The 23,849-nt window shown below is 40.3% G+C and overlaps 2 long non-coding RNA genes across 3 annotated transcripts in view; both read left to right on the top strand.

Annotated features, from left to right (window-relative positions):
• LOC307209170 overlaps nucleotides 1-23,849 on the top strand; it is a 36,785-nt gene that overhangs the window by 12,500 nt on the left and 436 nt on the right. Inside the window, exon 3 of one of the 2 annotated variants that reach the window (XR_013835375.1) lies at nucleotides 6,335-6,600. The exons of the other annotated variant lie outside the window; for it this stretch is intronic. This is a non-coding gene — a long non-coding RNA (uncharacterized lncRNA). Of the gene's footprint in view, nucleotides 1-6,334; nucleotides 6,601-23,849 lie in introns of those variants that run through there. 2 annotated transcript variants of the gene reach the window in all.
• LOC307209215 lies at nucleotides 15,148-23,629 on the top strand. The gene is made up of 3 exons (XR_013835432.1): nucleotides 15,148-16,537; nucleotides 16,829-21,046; nucleotides 22,998-23,629. It is a non-coding gene; the product is annotated as an uncharacterized lncRNA (long non-coding RNA).

Here is a 23,849-nt window from a genome sequence, read left to right as displayed (position 1 = left end):
CTACCTAGCAACTATTACTGAAGTTCCTCGAATGCTGCAACCGAATTTAAACTCCTATATTTATTTTTCAGATATTCCTTGAAAACCTCCCATTTAGAAACAAATTCCTGTTTGGATTTATTCTTTATTTTTTCTGATAAACCATCTAATTCGGCATATTCTGTCAGCTTTTGGATCCAGTCTTGTATAGAGGGGATTTCATTACTCTTCCATTTTGCTGCGATCAAATTTCTTGCTGCCGCCGTCGCATATAAAAAGATTTGTTGTTGTTGTTTAGTCGTTTAGTCGTGTCCGACTCTTCGTGACCCCATGGACCAGAGAACGCCAGGCACTCCTGTCCTCCACTGCACCCCGCAGCTTGGTCAGACTCATGCTGGTAACCGCGAAAACACTATCCAACCATCTCATCCTCTGTCGCCCCCTTCTCCTTGTGCCCTCCATCTTTCCCAACATCAGGGTCTTCTCCAGGGAGTCTTCTCTTCTCATGAGGTGGCCAAAGTACTGGAGCCTCAGCTTCACAATCTGTCCTTCCAGTGAGCACTCAGGGCTGATTTCCTTCAGAATGGAGAGGTTTGATCTTCTTGCAGTCCATGGGACTCTCAAGAGTCTCCTCCAGCACCATAATTCAAAAGCATCAATTCTTCGGCGATCAGCCTTCTTTATGGTCCAGCTCTCACTTCCATACATCACTACTGGGAAAACCATAGCTTTAACTATACGGACCTTTGTTGGCAAGGTGATGTCTCTACTTCTCAAGATGCTGTCTAGGCCTGTCATTGCCCTTCTCCCAAGAAGCAGGCGTCGAATATCCAAATCTGTTATTCCCAGGAGGTAGGCCTCTGGTTTTTTATTGAAAGAGATATTTAGCATTTTTTGCAGTTCTGCATGTATACTCTCCCAGAATACCTGTATTTTCCTACATGTCCACCACATATGGTAGAATGTTCCTCAGTCTCCGCATCTCCGACAATTACTTGACACATTTTTATACATTTTTGAAAGTTTCCATGGTGTTAGATACCATCAATGTTGCATTTTTTGAAAGTTCTCTCTAATCGTGTAGCAGTTTGTGAATTTCCAATTGATCTTCCATAAATTTTCCCATTGGGCCATGGTTATTGAATGTCCAAAATCCTGGGACCACTTCACCATTGCCACTGTTACCTCCTCCTCCTTGACTGTCCAGCCAAGGAGGAGTCGGTAAGTTTTGGAAAGAGTTTTTCTTGTAGAATTTACAAGATCAGATTTGAATCGGGAAGTTTCTACTGAGAACCCCTTTTGTTTGTCAGATTTAATTTTTTCAAATAACTGATGGTATTGGAACCAGTCTGAAATGTGTTCTCTTATTTCCTCAATTTTTTTTTTAATTCTATTTGGTTATCTTCATTTTTTAGAAGTATTTTATATGTTGGCCAGCTTTCCTGAGTATTTTTCTGTTTTACTGCTATGGCTTCTACTGGAGAAGTCCACCACGGGACTTTAGGCTCCATCAGGTTTTTATATTTTTCCCATACAGCAAAGAGTGACTTTATTATATGGTTGGTAAAATTTTTATGAATTTTCGCTTTTCCATATATTAGGTAGGCGTGCCATCCCCAACGGTTGTCAAAACCTTCCAGGTCCAGGGGGTCCGGATCCTGCAACGTGCACCAATCTTTTAACCAGGTGAAACAGGCTGCCTCATAATAAACTTTTATGTCGGGTAGGGAAAAGCCTCCTCTCTCTTTTATGTCTATTAAGATCAGGTGTTTAATCCTAGGTTTCTTCCCTTCCCACAAAAATTTGGAAATTTCTCTTTGCCATATCTTGAGACAACCTGCTTCACTGAGTATCGGAATCATTTGAAATAAAAAGATTAATTTTGGAAGCACATTCATATTTATAATGGAAATCCTACCGAGAAATGTTAATTTTAGTTTACTCCAGGTTACCAAGTTTTTTCTAATCTCTAGCCAAGTTTTGGTGTAATTATCCTGAAATAAGTTTATGTTCTTGGGGGTGATCCAAATACCCAAGTATTTCGCTTTTGAAGAGATTTTCAAGCCCAATATTTTTTCTAAGTCGTCCTTTTCCTCTGTGGTTACATTTTTAACAAGCATTTTTGTTTTTGTAATATTCAGCTTAAAGCCTGCCACTTCTCCAAATTCTTTAATCAGTTCCAGCATTCTTTTCAGACTTTCTTTAGGGTTTTCAGTCATAACGAGTAGATCGTCCACGAAAGCTTTAACTTGCATTTCCTTTTCATTGGGATGGTTTTCGTTGCTGCCTCCTGTATAATGTTGCGAGCCTCCACCCATAGTTCTTCAGGCACTCTGTCCACCAAATCTAAATCCTTAAACCCGTTCCTCACTTCCACTGTGTATTCATAAGGGATTGGATTAAGATTGTATCTTACCGGCCCAGTGGTTTTTCCTACTTTCTTCAGTTTAAACTTGAATTTTGCTATAAGAAGCTGGTGATCTGAGCCTTCTTTGGTCTCACTTCTATAAGGTGTTGTAAGTCTTCATAGAATTGGTCAATTTCAGTTTTTTCAGCACCAGTAGTTGGTGCATAAACTTGGATTAGGTAAAGGTAAAGGTACCCCTGCCCGTACGGGCCAGTCTTGACAGACTCTGGGGTTGTGCGCCCATCTCACTTAAGAGGCCAGGGGCCAGCGCTGTCCGGAGACACTTCCGGGTCATGTGGCCAGCGTGACATCGCTGCTCTGGCGAGCCAGAGCCGCACACGGAAACGCCGTTTACCTTCCCACTGGTAAGCGGTCCCTATTTATCTACTTGCACCCAGAGGTGCTTTCGAACTGCTAGGTTGGCAGGCGCTGGGACCGAGCAGCGGGAGCGCACCCCGCCGCAGGGATTCGAACCGCCTGTGATGTTAAAAGGTCTGCCTTGGATTTGTATCGAGATCATTCTATCATTTTTGAGATTGCATCCCAGTACAGCTTTCGCCACTCTTTTGTTGACTATGAGGGCCACTCCATTTCTTTTACGGGTTTCTTGCCCACAGTAGTAGATACGATGGTCATCCGAACTGAATTCGCCCATTCCCATCCATTTTAGTTCACTGATGCCCAGGATGTCAATATTTATTCTTGCCATCTCATTTTTGACCACATCCAACTTACCCATGTTCATGGTTCTTACATTCCAGGTTCCTATGCAATATTTTTCTTTACAGCATTGGACTTTCCTTTCACTTCCAGGCATATCCGCAACTGAGCGTCCTTTCGGCTTTGGCCAAGCTGCTTCATCAGCTCTGAATCTATTTGTACTTGTCCTCCGCTCTTCCCCAGTAGCATGTTGGACGCCTTCCAACCTGAAGGGCTCATCTTCCAGCGTCATAACTTTTATATGCCTGTTGTCTTTGTCCATGGAGTTTTCTTGGCAGGGATACTGGAGTGGCTTGCCAGTTCCTCCTCCAGGTAGATCACATTTGGTCAAAACGCTCCACTATGACCTGTTCATCTTGGGTGCCCTGCTTGGCATACTTCATAGCTTCTCTGAGTTATTCAAGACCCTTTGCCACGGCAAGGGGCCAGAACCACTACACCACCACATTTAGCAAAAGGTACCCACTTCTTCTTTACATTTCCAGCAGAAAGTTGAACTTTCTCTATACATTTTAGATAACTTACTAGGAGTCAAATACCACCAGTACATCCTTTTCATGTAGTTTTCTTTCAATGTACAGCAAGCTGTGAATTTCAGATCTGTTTTACAAAGCCTCTCCCAATCTGCCATTTGCATGTTATGTCCTAAGTCCCTTTCCCATTTAGTCATAACTGATTTGACCTGTTCATCCTTTGTATACTGTTCTAGGAGCAAGTTATACATTTTAGACAGAACTTTTTATGTTACTTCCTAAGAGTTCATTTTGAAATTGTGATTTCTCATAACTAAAACCTTTATTTTTGTCTATCTTGAAGATATCATTTAGTTGATGGTACTGTAACCAGTCGGTTACAGCTTCCCTTATCTTTTCAGAATCTTTTAATTTCAGTTGGTTTTCAACTTCAGTTAACAGCTCTCTATAAGTCGGCCAATTACTTCTCATATTCATTTTTTTCAGAGATATTGCTTTAAAGGGGGGAAAGCCACCAGGGTGTTTTTTACTCAAGCAAATTTTTATACTTCTCCTATACCCTGAAAATTGATTTTCTTACTATATGATTCTGAAAAGCTCTATGCACCTTTTCCTTTTCCTACCATAAATATGCATGCTATCCATTATTTGTGTCCTTCCAAATCTAAAATACATTATCTATGTTTTCCAATGTAATCCATTCCTGTTTCTAGCAGATACAGGATGCTTCATAATAAAGTTTCAAATCCAGCAGGGCAAAACCTCCTCTCTCTCTCTTACATCTGTTACTAATTTATTTTCTATCCTTGGCTTCTTCCCTTTCCAGGTAAACCTAGATATATCTTCTTGCCATTTTTCAAAGCATCCTGCGTTGCCTATTGTCGGGACTGATTGGAATAAAAATAACATTTTTGGCAATACATTAATTTTTATTACTGATATTCTTCCCCAAAATGATAAATTCATTCTTCCCCATATCTCTAAAGTTCTTTTTATTTCTTTCCACACATTCTCGTAATTGTCTTTAAAAATATTAATATTCTTAGCTGTCAGACAAATATCTCAGTATTTGACTTTTTATGTATAACTAACTTTTTTTTCTGTTGTAATTCCTTTTTGTCTTGCTTCATTGTGTTTTTTGCCAAAAACCTAGTCTTAATCCTGTTTAGTTTAAAGCCTCCAGCCTGCCCGAAGTCCTGTATCTTTTCTACTACCTTTGATGGAGTACTTTTGGGATCCTTCACTGTAATTACAAGGTCAACTGCAAAAGCTTTTAATTATATGTTTATTACCTACCGTTATACCTCTAATTAATTTCTCCACTTTTTCTCTCTCGCCAGAGCCTCTAATACCAAAATAAATAATAATGGTGATGGGGATATCCTTGTCTTGTCCCCTTTGTTATTTTACACTTTTCTGTTATAACCTTATTAACAATCAGCATAGCCTGTTGGTAAGAATAAATTGCATCAATTCCTCTCCCAAATGCTTCCCCAAAATTCATTTTTTCTTTTATCGTTTTCATAAAAGCCTATGAAACATTATCAAAAGCCTTTTCAGCATCTATAAACATTAAGGCCGCTTTTTTCTCATTTCTTACTTCCAAATATTCAATAATATCAATTATATTCCTTCTATTCTCCTGGTAGAAAGCAGGCCAGTTTGTGATGAATTTTTTCTGCTAAAACACCTTTCATAATATTGCCCAAAATATGATCAATACTCTAAATGGAATATTTTTCTTGCTTTTTAGATGAAGAGTTATTGAGTTAAATCTCTGGGCTTCCATCCTACAGGTGTGTTGGCCAACAACTTGTATAGCTTGAAAAAGAGGATTAGACTGAAAACACAGGAAGGGCTCCTATACACAAATCCTGCTTGCTGGTTTCCCACAGGCATCTAGCTGGCCACTGTGAGAACAGGATGCTGGACTAGGTGGGCCTTTGCCCAATCGAGCAAGCTCTTATCTTCTAATACAGGCATCCCCAAGCTTGGCCCTCCAGATATTTTGGGACTGCAACTCCCAACGTCCGTAGCTAACAGGATCAGTGGTCAGGGATGATGGGAATTGTAGACCCAAAACATCTGGAGGGCCAAGTTTGAGGATGCCTGTTCTAATATATTGCAATATTTTTTCAGTTTCATGTGGCATAGTAACATGAAAGTTTTACTTCTTAGTCATAGGAGAGACTGCTATTCAAGCCTGTGATCATTTCCTTCATGGAAAAAGAGAAATACAGTGGTACCTCAGGTTACATACGCTTCAAGTTACATACACTTCAGGTTACAGACTCTGCTCACCCAGAAATAGTGCTTCAGGTTAAGAACTTTGCTTCAGGATGAGAATAGAAATAGTGCTCTGGTGTTGCAGCAGCAGCAGCAGCAGGCCCCATTAGCTAAAGTGCTGTTTCAGGTTAAGAACAGTTTCAGGTTAAGAACGGACCTCCGGAACTTAACCCGAGGTACCACTGTACAGGGATGTGTCTAAGAAGCCAGTTCCACCATAAATTATAAAATAATGCAGTTTATTAAGTGTGAGTGATCATGTGTTTTTCTTGCCATTATCTTATCTGCATTCCTAAAAGTTTGGAACATAAGAAAGGACAGTGGAGAAAGGAGACAGTGTTAAAATAAGAGAAGGTGCATATTGGGATTGACATGTGTTTAGTTCCTTTCTTGAAAGTCTTAACAGGATTCCTTTTAGTTCCTTTCTTGAAAGTCTTAACAGGATTCTCCCCCCCCCACTCCTAAACAGGTGAGGAAGATGATGGCAAGAATTCATCTGTGAATTCATTGGAAAGAACAAAGAAACAGTTTAAATGCATGGAAGGTGGGATGTGCTTTAGGCACAGTGGAAGACTGAGAAGACACCAACGAACTCACATGGGGGAGGAACCATTTGAATGTAATGAATGTGGAAAGAGCTTCAGTGGAAGTGGAGCTCTTAGAATACATGAACGAACTCACACAGGGGAGAAACCATTTAAATGTATTGAATGTGGAAAGAGCTTCAGTGAAAGTGGAAACCTTAGAAGACACCAACGAACTCACATGGGGGAGACACCATTTAAATGTATTGAATGTGGAAAGAGCTTCAGCCAATATGGACAGCTTAGAAGACACCAACAAACTCACACGGGGGAAAAACCATTTAAATGTATTGAATGTGGAAAGAGCTTCAGTGGAAGTGGAAACCTTAGAATACACCAACGAACTCACACAGGGGAGAAACCATTTCAATGTATTGAATGTGGAAAGAGCTTCAGTCGATATGGAAACCTTAGAAGCCATGAACTAACTCACATGGGGGAGAAACCATTTGAATGTATTGAATGTGGAAAGAGCTTCAGTGAATGTGGAGCACTTAGAAGACACCAAAAAACTCACACGGGGGAGAAACCATTTGAATGTATTGAATGTGGAAAGAGCTTCAGTGAATGTGGAGCACTTAGAAGACACCAACGAACTCACACGGGGGAGAAACCATTTGAATGTATTGAATGTGGAAAGAACTTCAGTGAAAGTGGAAACCTTAGAAGACACGAACGAACTCACATGGGGGAGACACCATTTAAATGTATTGAATGTGGAAAGAGCTTCAGTGGAAGTGGAGCTCTTAGAATACACGAACGAACTCACACGGGGGAAAAACCATTTAAATGTATTGAATGTGGAAAGAGCTTCAGTGGAAGTGGAAACCTTAGAATACACCAACGAACTCACACAGGGGAGAAACCATTTAAATGTATTGAATGTGGAAAGAGCTTCCTTCAAAGTGGAGCACTAAGAAAACATCAACAAACTCACACGGGGGAGAAACCATTTCAATGTATTGAATGTGGAAAGAGCTTCAGTCGATATGGAAACCTTAGAAGCCATGAACTAACTCACACGGGGGGAAAACCATTTGAATGTATTGAATGTGGAAAGAGCTTCAGTGAATGTGGAGCACTTAGAAGACACCAAAAAACTCACACGGGGGAGAAACCATTTGAATGTATTGAATGTGGAAAGAGCTTCAGTGAATGTGGAACACTTAGAAGACACCAACGAACTCACACGGGGGAGAAACCATTTGAATGTATTGAATGTGGAAAGAACTTCAGTGAAAGAGGAAACCTTAGAAGACACCAACGAACTCACATGGGGGAGACACCATTTAAATGTATTGAATGTGGAAAGAGCTTCAGTGGAAGTGGAGCTCTTAGAATACACGAACGAACTCACACAGGGGAAAAACCATTTAAATGTATTGAATGTGGAAAGAGCTTCAGTGGAAGTGGAAACCTTAGAATACACCAACGAACTCACACAGGGGAGAAACCATTTAAATGTATTGAATGTGGAAAGAGCTTCCTTCAAAGTGGAGCACTAAGAAAACATCAACAAACTCACACGGGGGAGAAACCATTTCAATGTATTGAATGTGGAAAGAGCTTCAGTGAAAGTGGAAACCTTAGAATACACCAACGAACTCACACAGGGGAGAAACCATTTAAATGTATTGAATGTGGAAAGAGCTTCAGCCAATATGGACAGCTTAGAAGACACCAAAAAACTCACACGGGGGAAAAACCATTTAAATGTATTGAATGTGGAAAGAGCTTCAGTGAAAGTGGAAACCTTAGAATACACCAACGAACTCACACAGGTTTGTCTTTCAACTTCAAAGGAAAGAAAGTCAAAATAAGAACAGTGCAAGATAAAGAACAATTCCTGGACAGAAACGAGGAGGACCTTTTGAAAGGAGTGTTAGAATCAACGTCTGAAACAGATCTTGGAAACTTGACTTTTGGACTCAAGTCACCAATGGAAGAAGATCAGCCGCAGGGAGCGGCTGGAGGTAACTAAACAATAATGTCTCTGCAATTTCTAACTTGGAACTGTAATGGACTGAACCTTCCCAGAAAAAGGCGTGAGGTATTTCATATCTTGAAAAGAGAACAATTGGATTTGATATGTTTACAAGAAACCCACGTGACAAGGGTACACAGAAGATTGCTTATAAACAAAAGATTAGGACAGGAATTTATTTCGTCGGATAAAGTTAAGAAAAGAGGAGTGGTGATTTATGCAAAGGAGAAATTGGCCCCAAAATTGATCTTCAAAGATGAACATGGAAGAATTTTGGCAATTGAGATACAAATCCAAGGAGAAAAATTTTTGACAGTTGGCATTTATGCTCCAAACGAAGGGAAGGCAGAATTCTACAAGAAACTGCATGAGACATAAATGGACTATCTGGATTACAAGGTGATCTTGTTAGGAGATATGAACGGCGTTGTCTCTACCAACATGGATAAAGCACAAAGACAGGTGGTTTCTAAAGATGGGAGACTACCTAAGACCTTCTTTGAAATGACTGAAAATATGGACTTGATTGATATCTGGAGAACAAGAAACCCTCTTGAGAGAGAGGGAACATTCTTTTCAGAGGCACAGATGACATGGACAAGAATAGATCAAATATGGACTACTAGTGGAATGGCTCCAAGGATAAAAAAAGTGGAAATCTGCCCAAAAACATGCTCCGACCATAACGCAGTGAAGATGGAAATGAAATTGACAACAGCTGGTTCCTTCAGATGGAGAATGAATGACACCCTATTTAAAGATGTTGAGATTTACAAAAAGGCCCAAAAAACTTTGAAGGACTATTTTGAGATAAATCTGAGGACAGAGGTTGAGAAAAGAGTAATTTGGGATGCAAGCAAGGCCGTGATGCGAGGTTTCCTTATACAACAGAACTCTTTAAAGAGAAAGAAACAAAATGAGAAGAAAGATAAGATTTTGGAAAAAATAAAAGGAGAAAAGAAATTGAGGTCTAAACCAAAGTCTCATGAGATTTTGAGAGAAATCATGTTTTATCAGATGCAATATATGGAACTGATGAATCAGGAGATAGAATGGAAAATTAAGCAAATGAGACAGAAGTCATTTGAATCAGCGGATAAATGTGGGAAACTTCTAGCATGGCAATTGAAGAAGAGACAGAAATTAAATACAGTCACAAGTTTGGAGGTGGATGGAAAGAACATTTTTAAACCAAATGAGATCAGCAATTGTTTTCAGAGTTATTTCAGAAGATTATATGCACAAGGGCCAGAAAATGAAGGAGATATAGAAGATTTTCTTAAGAAATATGGATTACAAAAAATTTCGCAACAAAGTATGTTGATCTTAAACGAGAAAATAACAGATAAAGAAATAGAGGGTGTCATTCAAAATATGCAACTAGGGAAATCTCCAGGGCCAGATGGACTAACCTCCAGATACTATAAAACATTGAAGGAATGGCTAATATAGCCGCTTAAGGAGGTTTGTAACGAAATATTAGAGGGGAAAAAGGCACCTGAATCGTGGAAAGAAGCTTTTATTACACTTATACCAAAGATCGAAACTGAAAAAAATCAGATTAAAAACTACCGCCCTATATCATTACTCAATGTGGATTACAAAATATTTGCTGATATTTTGGCAAAAAGATTGAAGAGGGTTTTAGTGGAGGAGATTCATAAAGACCAGGCAGGCTTTCTCCCAGGAAGACATTTATCAGAGAATGTAAGGAATATAATTGACATTATGGAGCTGTTAACTGTAAATATTAATACAAAAGCAGTGTTGATTTTTGTGGATGCGGAGAAAGCTTTTGACAATATTTCTTGGAACTTTATGAAAAAGAATCTCCATGGGATGGGGGTAGGCCAAAGGTTTGAAAATGGTATAGGTGCAATATATTCTGAACAAAAGGCAAAGTTAATTGTAAACAATGTGGTTACTGATGAGCTTTCTATAGAAAAAGGGACACGGCAAGGGTGCCCAATATCCCCATTACTTTTTATATCAGTCCTGGAGGTTCTGTTGAATATGATTAGGGGGGACCAGCTGGTAAAAGGAGTTCAGGTCGGAGCCAGACAGTACAAATTGAAGGCATTTGCAGATGACTTAGTATTGACTTTACAAGAGCCGGACACTAGTACAAAAAGAGTTTTAGAGTTGATCCAAATCTTTGGTCAGGTGGCAGGATTTAAGCTGAATAAACAAAAAACTAAAGTGTTGGAAAAGAATTTAACAAATGTTGAAAGAGAGAAATTTCAAAATGAAACTGGGCTAATGGTGGCAAAGAAAGTAAAATATTTGGGGATTAACATGACATCTAAAAATGTGAATTTATTTAAAGATAATTATGATAAATGTTGGACAGAGGTTAAGAAAGATCTAGAGATATGGTCGAATTTGAAGCTTTCCTTGTTAGGCCGAATTGCAGTGATCAAAATGAATGTATTGCCTAGAATGTTATTTTTGTTTCAGACATTACAAATTGTGGATAAACTAGATTGCTTCAAGAAGTGGCAGAAAGATATATCTAAATTTAAGATACTTACTGATGCAAAAGAAAGAGGGGGGTTTGCCCTGCCGGACCTAAGATTGTATTATGAATCAGCAGCTTTTTGCTGGTTGAAAGATTGGCTACTTCTTGAGAACGCAGACATTCTGGATTTGGAAGGATTTGATAATAGGTTTGGTTGGCATGCATATTTATGGTATGACAAGGTTAAAATTCACAAGGGATTCAAAAACCATATTGTTAGGAAAGCATTATACAATGTTTGGATTCGATATAAGGATTTGTTGGAAAATAAAACCCCTAGGTGGTTATCACCTATGGAAGCCAAGGAGGTGAAGAAACTCAACATGGAATCTAAATGGCCAAAATATTTTGAAATTTTAGAACAAGAAAGTGGTAAATTTAAATTACAGAGCTATGAGAAAATAAAGTCTAAAGTACGAGACTGGCTCCATTATTATCAAATAATGGAGACTTTTAAACAAGACAGGAAAATTGGATTCCAGGTGGAGAAATCGAAATTAGAATTATTAGAACCCAATACTAAGAATTTATCAAGAATGTATAACCTGTTGCTGAAGTGGAATACAGTAGATGAAACTGTTAAGCCAGCTATGATTAAATGGGCACAGGACATAGGTCATGACATTATGTTTGCTGACTGGGAACAGTTATGGACCACCGGTATTAAATTTACAGCATGTAATGCCTTAAAAGAAAATATTATGAAAATGATTTATAGGTGGTACATGACCCCAGTCAAGCTTGCGAAGATTTATCACCTGCCCAATAATAAATGTTGGAAATGTAATGAAGCTGAAGGTACCTTCTTTCACCTTTGGTGGACCTGCCCAAGGATTAAGGCCTTCTGGGAAATGATTTATAATGAAATTAAGAAGGTACTTAAGTGTACTTTTCACAAGAAACCGGAGGCATTTCTCCTGGGCATGGTCGGCCAATTGGTGTTAAGGAGGGATAAGACTTTTTTTATGTACGCCACTACAGCAGCAAGAATCCTGTTAGCAAAGTATTGGAAGACACAAGAACTACCCACACTGGAAGAATGGCAGACGAAAGTGATTGACTTTATGGGACTGGCAGGAATGACCGGCAGAATCCGCGACCAAGAGAAAGAGACAGTGGAGGAAGATTGGAAGAAGTTTAAAGTATACCTTAAGAACTGTTGTAAAATAGAGGAGTGATAAAATGTCAAGGGGAAGGAAGATGCAGAATTGCAGCTAAAACTGTTTGATGATTTAAGGTAAAATTGAGAATGACAATGAGCTTAAACTTAATTGGCAAAAAGAGTTGTTGAAAAACTGTAAAATAAGGATGCAAAAAGGGTGAGGTATGGGGAAGTCCGAGAAAAGAGGCTTATGAAAATGAAATGAAATGATATCTTTGTATGTGTTTGTATTTGTTGATGTTTGTGTGTTGCTGTTGTTTTGTGTTAAAAATTGGAAAATTAATAAAAATTATTATAAAAAAAAAAAAAAGCTTAGAAGACACCAACGAACTCACACGGGGGAAAAACCATTTAAATGTATTGAATGTGGAAAGAGCTTCAGTCAATATGGACACCTTAGAAGCCAAGAACTAACTCACACGGGGGAGAAACCATTTGAATGTATTGAATGTGGAAAGAGCTTCAGTGAATGTGGAGCACTTAGAAGACACCAACGAACTCACACGGGGGAGAAACCATTTGAATGTATTGAATGTGGAAAGAACTTCAGTGAAAGTGGAAACCTTAGAAGACACCAACGAACTCACACACGATGAAAACTACAGATGTATTGAATTTTTAAAGGACTTCAGAGGGAGTGGACACCTTAATATTCATTAGCAAATTCACACCCAGGCAAACCATATAAGTGTATGGAGTTTTCCACTCAGGTTTCCCAGATTTCCTGGGAAGTGAAGATGACTGTCAAGACTCTGGGTGTGTTGAAAATAATTTGGCAGTGTTTGTTTACATTCTTGGGGGCCATGCTATTTAGCGATCCTCTCTTTTTCAAGAGGTATCTGAAGACTTTTGATCTGGATATCTTGGAATCTGGATTCTGGACTGCAAATGCTGCAAATTGCTCAGAAAAGACAGCAGGATCTGGATTTCCCATGTGTGTATATACACACATACACACACACATATATGTAAATAATAATAATAATAATAATAATAATAATAATAATAATTAATAATAATATCTTTATTGTCATTGCCCCCTCTCGGGAACAACGAAAATTACTTGGCTGCTCCATCCACCCAGGTAGGGCACTCCACACAAAATCAGAACAACTATAAAAACACTAATTAAAACAATATCGTATAATACAGCAAGGAAGATTAGATGACTTTCAAAGTCCAGGTTTCCCATTCAGGGCCGAGATCGCTCTGGAGAAGAAGCTGTTCTTGAGACGGCTCGTTCTTGTCTTCATCGTCCTGTATCTCCGTCCCGACGGCAGGAGCTCGAAGAGACAGTGACCAGGATGTGATGGATCTTTTACTATGTCCAGTGCCTTCCTATGGCACCTTGTGGCATAAATCTGCTCTAAGGTGGAGAGTGAGCAGCCAACAATGCTCTCTGCTGCCTTAACAACTCTGCACAACCCCATCCTGTCCTGGGTAGTACAGCTTCCGTACCACACACATAAGCCATAAGTGAGCACGCTCTCAATGGCACAGTGATAGAAGGCAAGCAGCAGTTTCTGCGGAAGATGGTTTTTCCTTAGGATTCTCAAAAAGTACAGTCTCTGCTGCGCCTTCTTCACAAGCCCCCCTGTGTTGACACTCCAGGACAGATCCTCTTGTAATTCAATACCCAAAAATCTGAACGTTGTTACCCTCTCCACACAGACCCCATCAATCAAAAGTGGCTGGACATTGCTTTTCTGTCTCCTGAAGTCCACCACAAGCTCCTTTGTCTTCCTTGTATTTATAAGCAAGTTATTAGCTCTGCACCACTCTGTCAGCCGCTCCACCTCATCTCTATAGTCCGTTTTACCTTCCCTTTCAGAGATAAGCCCAATCACGGTTGTGTCATCTGCAAATTTGACAACCCTATTACTAGGGTGAGCAGCGACACAATCGTACATGTAGAGAATATAAAGGAGTGGACTAAGTACGCATCCCTGTGGTGTTCCTGTGTTAGTCTTAAGCGTATTAAAGGTATAAGGGCCCAACCGAACCCTCTGGGGGCGATCTGACAGAAAGTCCAATATCCACCCACACAGTGATAACAGAAGCCCCAGATCTTCCAGTTTAGACATCAGACGTTGTGGTAGAATGGTATTAAATGCCGAGCTGAAATCTAAAAAAAGCAGTCTGGCATAACCCCCCCGCTGCTCCAAATGTGCAAGAACGGCGTGGAGGGCAATCGCAACAGCGTCCTCTGTCGATCTTTTCGTTTTATAAGCAAATTGGAATGTGTCCAGTCCCTCTGGTAAGCAGGCAATGACATAATTTTGTACCAGCTTTTCAAAGCACTTCATGATTAAGGGGGTGAGTGCTACTGGGCGAAAGTCATTCAGATCTTCCGGGTTAGATTTTTTTGCTATTGGAACGATAGTAGAGGACTTTAGGCAGGATGGAACAATAGCCTGGGCTAGGGATCGATTTAGAATCCCAGTGAAAACTCCTGCTAGTTGATCTGCACAGTCTCTCAATACCCTTCCAGCTACCCCCTCTGGCCCTGTGGCCTTCCTTGGGTTGATTCCCTTCAGCACCTTCCACATCTCTTCTTTTTCCACAGAGACTACCACATTCCTTTGTACTGATGATGACGATGGTGGTGATGGTGGCAAAGCCTTCACAGGGAGTGGTGGTGGTGGTGGTAAAGCCTCAGCAGGTGTTGCTGCGGATGTTACTTCAAAACGGGCAAAAAAGGCATTCAGATCCTCTGCGAGGGATGCCCCTCCCTCGTCTGCCAGGGAATCCTTGGATTTATACCCTGTTAATTCTTGTACACCTTGCCACACCTGCCTGGTGCTGTTACTAAAACTAATATATATATTAGTTTTTAACATATTAATTCCTACATTTATACAACAAAACTTCTCATCTTATACAATATTTTTGGACTTCCGTCTACGCCTCTGCCTCTGATGATTTTCCGTTCTTTATCACTAATAATGCATTTCTTAATTTCGTATTACCCTTAATTATCCTTAACTAATAGTTCTCCTGGGACGCAGGTGGCGCTGTGGGTTAAAGCCTCAGCGCCTAGGGCTTGCCGATTGAAAGGTCGGTGGTTCGAATCCCTGCGGCGGGGTGCGCTCCCGCTGCTCGGTCCCAGCGCCTGCCAACCTAGCAGTTCGAAAGCACCTCCGGGTGCAAGTAGATAAATAGGGACCGCTTACCAGCGGGAAGGTAAACGGCGTTTCCGTGTGCGGCTCTGGCTCACCAGAGCAGCGATGTCACGCTGGCCACGTGACCCGGAAGTGTCTCCGGACAGCGCTGGCCCCTGGCCTCTTAAGTGAGATGGGCGCACAACCCCAGAGTCTGTCAAGACTGGCCCGTACGGGCAGGGGTACCTTTACCTTTACCTTTAATAGTTCTCATTGTCTTTTTTGCAATATTTCAAAAAATTCACATAACTTCTTGCAAACCTACTAACGTGATCTGTTCATCACAATTACTTTTCAAATAGTCCGTAAATTTACTCCAGTCTTCTGAGAATCTCTGGTCCCACAGGTTTCGAATCCTTCCGGTTAGTTTATCTAATTCTGCATAGTCCATCAATTTCATCCTCCATTCTTCTTTCATCAGTAGTTCTTCTTGCTTCCATTTTTGTGCCAATAATATTCTTGCTGCCATCATTGCATATAAAAACAATTTACAATCCCTTCTGTTTATATCATCTCCTACAATGCCAAGTAAAAATGCTTCTAGTTTCTTAATAAAATGTATATTTCAACATCTTTTTCATCTCATTATATATCATTTCCCAGAATATTTTCACTTTTTTACATTCCCACCACATATGATAAAATGTTCCTTCTTTTTCTTTACATTTCCAACATTTATTACTAATTTTATACATTTTAGCTAATTTCACAGGCGTAATATACCACCTATGCATCATTTTCATCACATTTTCTTTTAAGGCATTGCATGCAGTAGATTTTAATCCTTTTCACAGTTTTTCCCAATCTTTTAACTGTATGTTATACCCAAAATCTTTGGCCCAATGTATCATAACCGACTTTACCTCCTCATCTTTCAAATTCTATTCAAGCAGAAATTTATACATTTTAGACAATATTTTACAGTTAATAATACCTCTATTTCAAATTTTGATTTATTTTCATCAAATCCTTTTCCCTTAAAATCCTGTTTAAACATTTCATTGACTTGGCGATAGTGCAGCCAATCATTCACATATTCTTTAACTTCTTCATATGGCTTCATTTTCCATTTACTCCCTTCTTTTTTGTATTAATTTTCTATAAGTAACCCAGTTCTCACTCATATTTATCTTTTTCACACTCATTACTTCTAATGGAGATAACCACTGCAGTGTTTTACGTTCTTATAGGTTTTTATACCTATCCCATATTTCAAATAGAGATCTTTGGAATGTATGGTTTCCAAATCCTTTATGGACTTTTGTTTTATTATACAGTGGTGCCCCGCAAGACGAATGCCTCGCAAGACGAAAAACTTGCTAGACGAAAGAGTTTTCCGTCTTTTGAGTCATTCCGCAAGACAAATTTCCTTATGGCCTTGCTTCGCAAAACGAAACGTCTTGCGAGTTCTTGCGAGTTTTTTTCCTTTTTCTTAAAGCCGCTAATAGCTGCTAAGCCGCTAATAGCCGCTAAGCCGCTAATAGCCGTGCTTCGCAAGACGAAAAAACCGCTAGACGAAGAGACTCGCGGAACGGATTAATTTCGTCTTGCGAGGCACCACTGTACCATAAATATGCGTGCCAACCAAATCTATTATCATAACCTTCCAAATCTAACAAATCTGTATTTTCTAACAACATCCATTCCTTTAACCAACAGAGGCCAAATGCTTCATAATACAGTTTCAAGTCTGGCAGGGCGAAGCCTTCTTTTTCTTTAACATCTGTTAATAACTTTTATTGAATTCTCGGTTTCTTCCCCTGCCAGATATATCTTGAAACTACTTTTTGCCACTCTTTAAAATTTGCTGCCCACTTGATTATTGGAACTGATTGAAACAAAAATAGCATTTTTGGTAGCACATTCATTTTAATAGTCGAAATCCTTCCCCAAAATGATAATTTCATCATTCCCCATACGTCTAGATCTTTTTTAATTCCATTCCACACCATATAATTGTTCTGAAAAAGGTCTATTTTTTTACGTTAACCAAATTCCTAAGTATTTAACTTTTTTAACTGCTTCTATACCAATCTGTTGCTGCAGCCTTTCCACCAATTCCTGTTTCATATTTTTTACTATCATTTTAGTTTTCTTTTTGTTCAGTTTAAAGCCTGCTACGTGCCCAAATTGTTCTATCTCTTCTAGCACTTCTTTAGCACTGGTTGTTGGTTCTTCTATTGTTAGTACTAAGTCATCTGCAAAGGCTTTCACTTTATACTCCTTCCGACCTACTGAAATTCCTTTTATTTTTTCATTTCTCCTTATTGTCCTTAGGAAGATATGAATAACAATGGTGATAATGGCCACCCTTGTCTTGTACCTTTCATAATCTCAATATTTTCTGTTATTATGTCATTTACTATGAGTTTTGCTCTTTATTCAGAGTATATCGCTTTTATTCCTTTTAGAAATGATTGTCCAGTGTCCATTAATTCCAAATTCTTTAACATAAATTCCCAGGATATATTATCAAAGGTCTTTTCTGCGTCTACAAAAATTAACGTTGCCTGTTTTTCATTTCTGGCAGTCAGATATTCAGTTATATTAACGAGATTCCTTATATTATCTTTCATCTGTCTGCCAGGTAAAAAACCTGCTTGGTCCTTCTGAATTATTTAATTCAACATTTTTTTCAGTCTGTTTGCCAATATACTCACAAACAATTTATAATCATTATTTAGCAGCGAAATTGGCCTATAGTTCTTTACTTGGATTCCTGTGTCAGTGCATCATTCCCACCTACAATTCCATGTTTGTGAACATGGCTGGTTTGGGTTTCTTTCGACCAGTTGCTAATAATCTACTTTTGTTGTTGTTCAAAATGGGTTTTTGCTGGTAGTGGGTTCATAAAACTTTAATAAAGCACAGATCCCTTTCAAAAAATTCATTCTCATGTATTCCACTATATAGTTTGGTGGGGTCCCCCACCCGGTTGTTTTGTTCCTTGCAGTCTTGAGGAAGTGTGTTGTGCAAGAACTCCAATGCAGCTTTAATTATGCAACCTGAATTTTCCTGTGTGTGACTGAATCCCACCCCAAAACAGAGATTGTTTGGAAATGTCCTTTGTCAGATGCATCAAGCATGAATTTCAGCTTACAGTTATAGTGGATCCTCCAGATATGAACTTAATTTGTTCCAGGGGTCCGTGCGCAACCCGAAAAGTCCGCAAGCAGAGGCACTGCTTCTGCGGCACGCTAGAGCTTTTCTGTGCACACGTGAGAGGCAAAAACCCAGAAGTATACTTCCGGGTTTGCCAGCTCCCCGACCCCAAGAAAAGACCAGTCTAGAGAGGCAGGTGAGCATTACAGCTAAACCCCATGTTATGCTCTCCAGTAGGTATTCAGTCAGACAGGGCTATTTTCATTCAGCTCCTACAGTGTCCAGGGTGGGGGGAATGTTTTTTACCTTTCTTTTTCCCCTTCCTTGCAGTCTTTCCTAGTAAATAATTGCTGGAAACAGAAGCTACAGAGCTCTCACAGAAGGAAGCTTAGACTTGAGAAGTCAGTGGGTGCTTGCTGGAGATGGCTAGGAGAAGCAGCAGCAGTTGCAAATAAGTTATGCAATGAAGAAGAAGCTTAGGATGTCCATCTGGGGCCAGAGAGAGGAAAGCTGACTGAATTACATAAATGACTGAACATTATTTGCAATGTGCTACTTTATCGTGTTTATCTTTTTGTAAGACTGTTTAAGATTGGTCTGCAGTAAAGCTTCGAAAATTATTCTTGTGATGGAGAGAACTCATTTCCACACAAGGTCCAGATCAGGAATTCCATGGAACAACTTTAACGACAAGTACTTGAAGAACCAAACCACGATGTAGCCGTGCTCTTTTCCATCCCTTTCCAAGAATTGCAACAATCTGTTCCTCCAAATGGTTCAGCTTCCACCACCTTTACTGCAGTCAACTGAAGGCAACCAACTGTGCCCTGGGGGTCCCGATCTTTCCCACTGCCAATAAATACTAATAAATGAATAGAAAGAGAACCTACCCATCTCACATTAATACAAAAACCTTGCATGTACTCTGTAAATTAATTAAAGTTTACTACCCCTCCCCCCACTCTCTCCCCCTACCTCTCAACTCCCCAACCTTTATACAATAAAGTCTCTCTGTGTGAATTTTGATGATATCCAAAGTAAGAGAGTTGCTTACAGCTAGGAAGCTATATAGCTCTTCTAGGTGTTAGTTTCTTTTTGCAGACTCTACAATGTCCAGAGTCTTTCTACTCAAAAGTACTTTACTTTCATAAGCATGTAACGGAGAAGAATATATTTATAATCTCCTGCTTATTCAAACACGGGTACCTTCTCACTTGAATTGTCTTACTGGTTCTTACGAAAGGTTTTTACTTTCACCTCAGCAGTATTCTCTCTGTTCCTGCACAGGTTTCCCCTATAAACATTTAGTGATCTTTCTCTGTTTCACTTCAGACAGATCACTCTGACACCATGGATATAGGAAGGGGGGGGGCTGTGTGGGTGGTCCGCCCTGGATGTTATCCCTGACCGGCGTGTGTGTGACAAAATCCCCCCAGGGCGGATGACTGCACTTCCCCCTGGGCGCCAATCTCTGTGCCATAACTAATTGGTAGTTGTTGCAAGAATGACCTCACATATGCATATGCAGTTGCTAATTGGCTGGCTTTGATGCTGTGCTTATCTCTGGGTCCAGGGATGTTGGGCTCTGGGGCCAGACCTTGGAGCTACCTGTAAGCCTTGGATAGTTGCCACCTGTGCCCTTGTGGGCCAGGTAGATTGATGGGACGTTCTGGCCAAGCTGATGAAGGCTGATTTTTGAATAGGTAATATGTATACATTTGCCTGGGTGTGGACAAGTCGTGACAATTGCTTGCTACTGTGGTGTTTATTCTCAGCAGGGCTCTGCACACTGAGTTGTCTGTTACCTCCGAGGATGTGGACAGGCTGCTTGGACGAGTGAAACTTCCACAGGGCAGGCACTAGAAGGCCCCCTGCCTGGTTCCCTGTAACCTCGCTTCTCGCAGTGAGGGAACCGCCAGAAGGCCCTCAGAGCTAGATCTCAGTGTCCGGGCTGAACGATGGGGGTGGAGACGCTCCTTCAGGTATACAGGACCGAGGCCGTTTAGGGCTTTAAAGGTCAGCACCAACACTTTGAATTGTGCTTGGAAAAGGTAGCACAAGAAGGAAAACTCTGGTTCCAAACCTCTGTTGCCTTGTGGGATACGTTTGGTAGAAGAAAAGGCTAAGGAGTAAACCCTAAACAAATCTGGAGTGGGGTCCCACTCATACGACTCCTGGCAATTCCTGCAGCCAAGCTGGTGCCAAGCAGCTGGTGCCAAGCAGAAGGGCTGTGTGGCTTATCCTCTGGACAGCCCAGGACCTCCAAACACGCTGCCCAGCCTTGTGCCCCACGGAGGTCACTTGGGCGCTGCTAACGCAGCTGTTTGACTCTACCCCCGGAAGCTCACTCCATTGTCTCTTGAGACAGACAAACAACATGCGCTCTGAATTTCAAATTGTTGTAACCCGCTCTGGGACCTGCTAGTAAAAGGCAGGTAATAAATAAAATAATGACGATGATCTTCTCTTGCACTGAGGCCATGATCTAGGGGCCTAATCATCCGAATAAAGGCAAGTGAAAAATGCGGGGAGGAACTTTCATGGCGAATAAGGCCAACAGTGGCTATGAACTATGATGGCCATGTTCCCTCTCCACTGCGGGAGACAGCAGTGCTTCCGAAAACCAGGAATTACTGGGAACCACAGGAGAGGAGAGTGATCCTGTGCTGTGTGGATCCTGACCATTAGGTCCAGTCGTGACCGACTCTGGGGTTGTGGCGCTCATCTCGCTTTATTGGCCGAGGGAGACGGCGTACAGCTTCCGGGTCATGTGGCCAGCATGACCAAGCCACTTCTGGCGAACCAGAGCAGCGCATGGAAACGCCGTTTACCTTCCCGCCGGAGCGCTACCTATTTATCTACTTGCACTTTGACGTGCTTTCGACCTGCTAGGTTGGCAGGAGCAGGGACCGAGCAACAGGAGCTCACCCCGTCCCATGGGGATTCAAACTGCCGACCTTCAGATCGGCAAGTCCTAGACTCTGTGGTTTATTTTTTATTTTTTTTTATAAAGATTTTTATTAATTTCCAATTTTTTAACAGAAACAAAAAACAACAAAAAAACAGACAAACAAAAAACTCATATTTTCATAACCTTATTTTCATAACCCTCTTTTCCCGGACTTCCCCATACCTTTCCCTTTTTGCATCCTTAGTTTAGTACCATTATTCAGCAACCTATCTTGCCCAATTAAATATAAATTTGTCCTCTTTCTCTATTCCACCCTAAATTTTAAACCCAATTATCGCTGCAATTCTACGTCTTCTTTTCCCTCAGCATTTTAACACTCCTCAGTTTTATAATAATTCTTAAGATACATCTTAAATTTCTTCCAATCTTCTTCCACAGTCTCTTTCTCTTGGTTGCGGATTCTGCCGGTCATTTCTGCCAGTCCCATAAAGTCAATCACTTTCGCCTGCCATTCCTCCAGCGTGGGTAGCTCTTGTGTCTTCCAATACTTTGCTAGAAGAATCCTTGCTGCCGTAGTAGCGTACAAAAAGAAATTCTTATCCTTCTTCGGCACCAACTGGCCGACCATACCCAAGAGAAATGCCTCTGGTTTCTTGTTAAAGGTGCACTTAAGCACTTTCTTAATTTCATTATAAATCATTTCCCAGAAGGCCTTAATCTTTGGGCAGGTCCACCAAAGGTGGAAAAAGGTACCCTCAGTCTCTTTACATTTCCAGCATTTGTTATTGGGCAAATGATAAATCTTCGCAAGCTTGACTGGGGTCATGTACCACCTATAAATCATTTTCATAATGTTTTCTCGTAAGGCATTGCATGCCGTAAATTTAATACCTGTGGTCCATAACTGCTCCCAGTCAGCAAACATAATGTCATGACCTATGTCCTGTGCCCATTTAACCATAGCAGACTTCACTGTCTCATCTATTGTATTCCACTTCAACAGCAAGTTGTACATTCTTGATAAATTCTTAGTATTGGGTTCTAACAATTCTGTTTCCAATTTCGATTTCTCCACCTGGAAACCAATTTTCCTGTCTTGTTTGAAAGCCTCCATTATTTGAAAATAATGGAGCCAATCTCGTACCTTGGACTTTATTTTCTCATAACTTTGTAATTTAAATTCACCACCTTCTTGTTCTAAGATCTCAGAGTATTTCGACCAATTGGTTGTCATATTAAGTTTCTTTACTTCCTTAGCCTCCATAGGTGAAAGCCACCTGGGAGTTCTGTTTTCCAATAAATCTTTATACCGTATCCATACATTATATAGTGCTTTCCTGACAATATGATTTTTGAAACCCTTATACACTTTAACCTTGTCATACCAGATATATGCATGCCAACCAAAATTATTGTCAAATCCTTCCAAATCTAGAATGTCTGCATTTTCAAGAAGTAGCCAATCTTTTAACCAGCAGAAAGCTGCCGATTCATAGTAAAGTCTTAAGTCCGGCAGGGCAAACCCCCCTCTTTCTTTAGAGTCGGTAAGTATCTTAAACTTAATTCTGGGCTTTTTGCCCTGCCAGACAAATTTAGATATGTCTTTCTGCCACTTCTTGAAACAGTCCAGTTTATCAACAATTTGTAATGTCTGAAACAAAAATAACATTCTAGGCTCTGTGGTTTAACCCACAGCACCACCCGTCACAGCGTCCTGCTTGTGAGCTTCCCACTAAAGATGTCGTATACTTAATTCGGTGTCCCTGTAACTTCTTGTACGTTGGTTCCACCACTTGTGCGGTTGGAGTAAGGATAGGGGAACATGGTTCCCGCATCCGAAATGCTGTCTTGGAAGCTCCTCTGGTTGAGCATTTTATATCGCAGAATCATTCTGATAGGGATTTATCGTTCACAGTACTGTGGGTGAATCGGAAAACCATCAACAAAAGACAAGATCATGAAAAACGGCTACGACAGAAAGAATCTCAATTCATTTTTAGGTTTAAGACCATTCACCCTGAAGGACTCAATTCTGAACTGGATTTAAATTGTTTTATTTGATGTTTTTCTATTGTTGTTATATCGCTTTGTACCTTTAAATTGACTTGCTGCAATTCATTCTCCCTGTATTGAGCGCCACCTGGGAATGGTTACTTATGCTTCAGGTATCACGCAACTGGTAGCAGTGGTTACATATCCATATGACCACTGCTCCCTGTGCATTTTTCTAATCTATGGGGTATGTACCTTTGTTCTTATTGTAGTTGTAGCATATGGATTGTAATGTGTGAAGTTTATATAGTTTTCACGTACACAGGTCATTGTTTCATATTTGAATTCTTTTGTAGTTGTGCTGAAGAAGATTCCAGCGAAACAGTCAGATTATCCGGGATCACTGTCTGTTGTTATTCACCTACGACTTTGGCACCATCAACGCCTAAAAAAGTTTTACCGCTTAGCCCACAGGATAGCATCTATTACTTTGTTTCAACCATAGACTTATTATACTTCTGCGGACTTTCAAAGATTGACAGACGTGTGTTCAATTGATTTCAAATATAT

Source organism: Podarcis cretensis (genome assembly GCF_951804945.1).
Source record: "Podarcis cretensis genome assembly, chromosome: 2".
In the NCBI taxonomy this organism is placed as follows: domain Eukaryota; kingdom Metazoa; phylum Chordata; class Lepidosauria; order Squamata; family Lacertidae; genus Podarcis; species Podarcis cretensis.
The sequence above is the reverse complement of the archived record's forward strand: the minus strand, read 5'-3'. Positions and strand labels throughout refer to the sequence as shown.